Source organism: Myotis yumanensis, unplaced genomic scaffold (genome assembly GCF_028538775.1).
Source record: "Myotis yumanensis isolate MYYU_CA2020_CCGP unplaced genomic scaffold, mMyoYum1.0.hap1 SCAF_2, whole genome shotgun sequence".
NCBI lineage: Eukaryota > Metazoa > Chordata > Mammalia > Chiroptera > Vespertilionidae > Myotis > Myotis yumanensis.
Genome location: NW_027223753.1, coordinates 13,067,984 through 13,073,983, shown reverse-complemented (window position 1 = coordinate 13,073,983; position 6,000 = coordinate 13,067,984).

Below are 6,000 nucleotides of genomic sequence, written 5' to 3'. Positions count from 1 at the left end.
GAACACAAGCGTTTTTCCCCCACTAACCTCCCTGTATACCTTTAGTAACAACCTCACATCCATTTTCAACTTTTTAAAGTTTTCTTTGACAATATAGTTCTTTGTGAGGTGACCTGCTGCTTCCTTTAATTCTCCAAAACAGAACAAGAGCACATCAGAGCATTTACCCACTTGCCATTCTACCTTGTATTGCTTCACTCTTGTCATGCAGTCCCACATTGATGCCACCACAGAAAGACTTCTCAGGCAAACACATGTTGTAACTTTGTCACCACAAACAGCAGGCATCTCTACAATGGCTCTGGTTTTAATTGACACCTAAGTGCAGCTTTCTCTTTTAAAAAATATAGTGAATTCTCTCACTTGCATTTGGATGTCTTTTTCCTGTTTGTTTTCTCTTAAAATAAAGCCTTTCTTAGTTTGAAAAAAAAAAAAAAAAAGAAACCCAAAACACCAATCAGAAAAAATATATATATATCCCTATGTTCATAGCAGCACAATTTATAATAGCGAAGATGTGGAAGCAGTGCAAGTGCCCATCAGATGAGTGGATAAAAAAGCTGTGGTACATCTACACTAGGGGTCCTCAAACTTTTTAAACGGGGCCAGTTCACTATCCCTCAGATCGTTGGAGGGCCGGACTATAGTTTAAAAAAAAACTATGAACAAATTCCTATGCACACTGCACATATCTTATTTTGAAGTAAAAAAACAAAATGGGAACAAATACAATATTTGTATTTGCATGTGGCCTGCGGACCATAGTTTGAGGACCCCTGACCTACACAATGGAATACTACTTAGGGGTAAAAAAGAAGGAACTCTTTCCCAGCCAGCATGGCTCAGTGATTGAGCATAGACCTATTAACCAGGAGGTCAGGGTTCGATTCCAGTCAGGGCACATGCCTGGGGTGTGGGCTCAATCCCGTGTGGGGTGTGCAGGAGGCAGCTGATCAATGATTCTCTCATCATTGGTTTTCTATCTCTCCATCTCCCTTCCTCTCTGAAATCAATAAAAATATATTAAAAAAAAAAAAAAGAAAGAAAGAAGGAAGGAACTCTTACCATTTGTAACATCATGAATGGACCTGGAGAGTATTATGCTAAGGGTAATAAGCCAGTCAAAGAAAGGCAAGTATCACATGATCTCATTCATATGTGGAATCTAATGAACAAATTAAACTGATGAACAAAATAGATCTAGAGACATAGAACTATGGAACAGACTGAGGAATTTCAAAGGGGAGGCGGGGATGGGGAAGTGGGTGGGGGAAGATTAACAGGGAAATTTATCTGCAGAGCCCAAGGACACAGACAATAGTGTGGTGAAGGCCTGGGAGGGGCGGGTGCTGGGTGGAGGGGATCAATGGGAAAACAACAACAACAAAAAACCCAAAGGGGACATCTGTAATACTATCAACAACAAAGATAAATTAAAAAATAAAAGACTGAGGCTCTGGCTGGGTAGTTCAGTTGGTTAGAGTGTCATCGTGATAGGCCAAGGTTTCAGGTTCAATTCCTGGTCAGGGTACATACAAGAAGCAACCAATGAACGCATACATAAGTGAAATAACAAAGCATTATTTCTCTCTCTCTCTCTCTCTCTCTCTCCCTTCTCCTCTCTCTAAAATTAATCAATAAATAAAATAAAGATGTATGGACATCGTTTCAAAAAAAATAAAAAAAGAATGGGTATTACAGGCCTGGGGAAGTAAGCAAAAGGAATAAAAATGGGTATAATGATTACAGATTATAGGCAATTCTGGCTGGGACTAGACTATTATTTGGGTAACAGGGTTGTTAATCTTTCTATGATAATAGGCAGTTCTTGAATGAGAATGGACCACATTCCAAGGTTGACTCCCAGGGGCAAGTCAACACCCAGGCCCCAGGGGCTAGGTTGACTCCCAGGTCCCAGGGCATTCAACTAACTCCCAGGCAGGTTAGAATGTGCTTTCTTTACTCAGAACAAAGCAATCACGGTTAATAGAGCATGATTAATATTTAGCTAGCCCCCAACAGTGTCTGGCACAGAGCAGTTATCCAGTAAATAAGAATAAGTGTGTGGCCGAAACCGGTTTGGCTCAGTGGATAGAGCGTCGGCCTGCGGACTGAAAGGTCCCAGGTTCGATTCCGGTCAAGGGCATGTATCTGGGTTGCGGGCACATCCCCAGTAGGAGATGTGCAGGAGGCAGCTGATCGATGTTTCTCTCTCATCGATGTTTCTAACTCTCTATCTCTCTCCCTTCCTGTCTGTAAAAAATCAATAAAATATATTTAAAAAAAAAAAAAAAAAAAAAAAAAAAGAATAAGTGTGTGGCCCTAGCCCAGCCGTGGGCAAACTACAGCCCGCGGGCCGGATCTGGCCCGTTTGAAATGAATAAAACTAAAAAAAAAAAAAAAAGACCGTACCCTTTTATGTAATGATGTTTACTTTGAATTTATATTAGTTCACACAAACACTCCATCCATGCTTTTGTTCCGGCCCTCCGGTCCAGTTTAAGAACCCATTGTGGCCCTCGAGTCAAAAAGTTTGCCCACCCCTGCCCTAGCCGGTTTGGCTTAGTGGATAGAGCTGTGATATTGTGATTTATAAGAAATATATATTTGGTCTTCCTCCATTCCTACCACAAAACTCCTAAAACCCTTCGAATTTCTGAAGTGATTAGAGAATTTGTAAAGAATTATAAATGTATTAGGTCATCTGGAAATCAGATGGGCTCAGCCCCAAAATGGCACTAGCCAAAAGGTGTCTTTTGCTATTCATAACAAACCCCTTTCATAAATATATTTTTAATTTCAGAGAGAGGGAGAGAAGCATCAGTGATGAGAATCATTGATCAGCCGCCTCCTGCACGCCCCTTACTGGGAAAGGAACATGCAACCTGGGCATGTGCCCTGGCCAGGAATTGAGCTGTGACTTCCTGGTTCACAGGTCAAACCTCACCCACTTAGCCACACTGTCCAGGCTCATAACAAGCCCCTTTCAATCACAGCAGTTTATGTGAATGGGTTAACTTCAGGAAAGCCCCTTAGGTAACCTAAGAATGTGGGAGCTGGTTGCTAGAAGAACTAACCATAGTTAGAGGACTGAAACTTTCAGGGAGGGGAGAGAAAGGGGGTGGAAACCGAGTCCAATCACCAATGGCCAATGATTGAATCAATGATGCCTATGTAATGAAACCCCAAAAACCCAAAAGGACAGGGTTCCGAGAGCTTCCTGGTTGGTAAACTGTGGAGGTGCTGGGTGGGTGATGCACCCAAAGAGGGTGTGGAAACTGTGTCCCTTCTCGCATGCCTTGCCCAGTGCATCTCTTCCACCCGGCTGCTCCTGAGTTTGATCCTTTTATAATAAATTGATAATTAGTAGTTAAAATGTTTCCGAGTTCTGTGAGCCACTCTAGCAAATTAATTTAACCCAGGTGTGTGGGGAGGGGTTGTGGGAACCTCCAAATTACAAGCAGTTGGTCAAAAGCACAAGTGAGAAGCTGGACTTGCAACTGATATCTGAAGGGTGTGTGTGCGCGCGCAGTCTTATTGGCCTGAATCCCTAACCTGTGTGATCTGATGCCGTCTCCAGGTAGGTAGCGTCTGAATTGAGTTAAATTGTAGGACACCCACGTGGTATCACAGAATTGCTTGATGAGTGGAAAACTCACAGAAGTCTAAGAGTGGAGTATCGAGAATACAGGAGACACATGGGAATGAGTTTTTCCTTTACACCATCCTTTAGATGAGAAAACCAATAGAAGAGGAGGGGGTGGCCAGGAAGATTGTGGAGCAGCCACTGAGGGAAGGACATGTCTAGATAGCAAGAGAGGTCATCTGTGCTGGTGACTGCAGAGCTGAGGACAGAGAGGCCACTGGCTTTGGTAGTAGGGAAATCATGGGAACCTCCTTGATAAAAGCAGCTAGAGAGGAGTGCTAAGGTCACAGGCCAGATTGGAGTAGGTGGAACAGTGAATAGAAGAGGAAGTCAACAGAGTATAGACCTGTACTGTCCTCTACTGTAGCTACTCACCATGTGGCTACTGAGCACTTGAATGTGGGGAGTCTGAATTGAGATGACCTGCAAGTGTAAAACACACACCAGATTTCCAAAGGGCGGTGTGAAAAAGAGAAGGTAGAATAGTTCATTAACATAGTACAAATACTGATTTCATATAGAAATGTAAACATTCGATAGATTGGGTTAAATCCAATATATTAAAAATTGAAATCGTCCTCTACCTTCTAAACCTGCACCTTCTGTTATTTTTTTAAAAAATGTTTGGAAACGACTGTATTTAAAATATATATATTTTTATTGATTTCAGAGAAGGGAGAGGGAGAGATAGAAACATCAATGATGAGAATCATTGATTGGCTGCCTCCTGTACACCCCACACTGGGGATCGAGCCCACAACCCGGGCCTGTGTCCTTGACCGGAATTGAACCCAGGACCCTTTAGTCCGCAGGCCGGTGCTCTATCCACTGAGCCAAACCATCTAGGGCCTTGCTGTAGTATCTATCTCACTTGGTATTGTTAAAAAACAAAATTCAATTGAGCTGATCTGAAGATCTAATTGTCATTAGAAAACCATTTATGAATCGGGCAGCCTCTCACCTAACAACTAGAGGGGAGCTAGGTGAGAGGTGAATAGTTGCACAAAATGGTAGGTTTTACAGGCATACCTCAGAGGTAGTACAGGTTTGGTTCCAAGATGACCACAGTGGAGGTCCTTGCCTTCAATCTGTAAGAAAATTCAACATTTGGGAAGTGGGATAAAGTGAAACACAATGGTAAGCCAGCATAGGCAGAAAGAGGGTGGGACAAGGAAGTTCAGTGGATTAATTCAGGCAACAAGGGGAAAGGTATGGGGTTTGAACAGGTAATCCCCCTAGGGTTGACCAGCTAATTCCAGACTGACTGGTTGAATATTCCATTCCCAGCCCTGGCAGGTGTGGCCCATTTAATTCCCCGTAGGGGTGCATGAGGAAGGCAACTGATTGAAGTTTCTGTCACATCTCTCCCTCCCTCCCCGCTTCTCTCTAAGATCAATTAAAAAAAAATTCCATTCCTGGACGAGGCTGAAACTACAAGTACAGACATATCTTGGAGATATTGAGGGTTCAGTTTCAGATCGCTGCAATAAAGTTAGTTGTAATCTTTTAGCTGGAGGGTCTTGCCTTCAATTTATAAAAAATGCAACATCTGTGAAGTGCAATAAAGCAAAGCTCACCCTAGCCGGTTTGGCTCAGTCAATAGAGCATCGCCTGCTGGACTAAAGGGTCCTGGGTTTGATTCTAATCAAGGGCACATACCTTGGTTGCAGGCTCCTCCCCAGCAGCCTGGGGCCCTGGATGGGGGATCGTGCAGGAGGCAACCAATCGATGTGTTTCTTTCAGTCTTTCCCTCTCCCTTCTACTCTCCCAAAAAATCAATTGAAAAATATCCTCGGGTGAGGATAACAACAAAAAAGGAAAGTGCAATAAAACAAGGTATTCCTGTATTAAGTGTTGGTGGGGCTTACCAAAGTGACTCCATCTTGGAATCACTTGTGTTGTTTTTCTTAAAAAAAAATTTTTTTTTATTGATTTCAGAGAGCAAGGGAGAGGGAGAGACAGAATCATCGATAGGCTGCCTCACACCCCCACCAGGGACTGAGCCTGCAACCTGGGTATGTGCTCTGACTAGGAATCGAACCGTGACCTCCTGGTTTATAGGTCAACGCTCAACCACTGAACCAACCACTCTGTTATTTCTTTTTAAAAGTAGAAACTATTCATTTAGTTATGTAGGTTGAAAACTGGCATATAACACTGACAGTACAAGGTATTTAATATTGTTTCATCATGTGCTAAGTGAGGCAATAGATGACAGGAGTCTCTAAGCACCAAGGAAAGGGTCATGACCCAGACTTGAAGGTCAAATAACACAGTTAACAGACATCGATTAGACCAACATCATCAAATTGTATCAATTATATGTCCTAAATATCTTTCAAAATTTTCTTCTC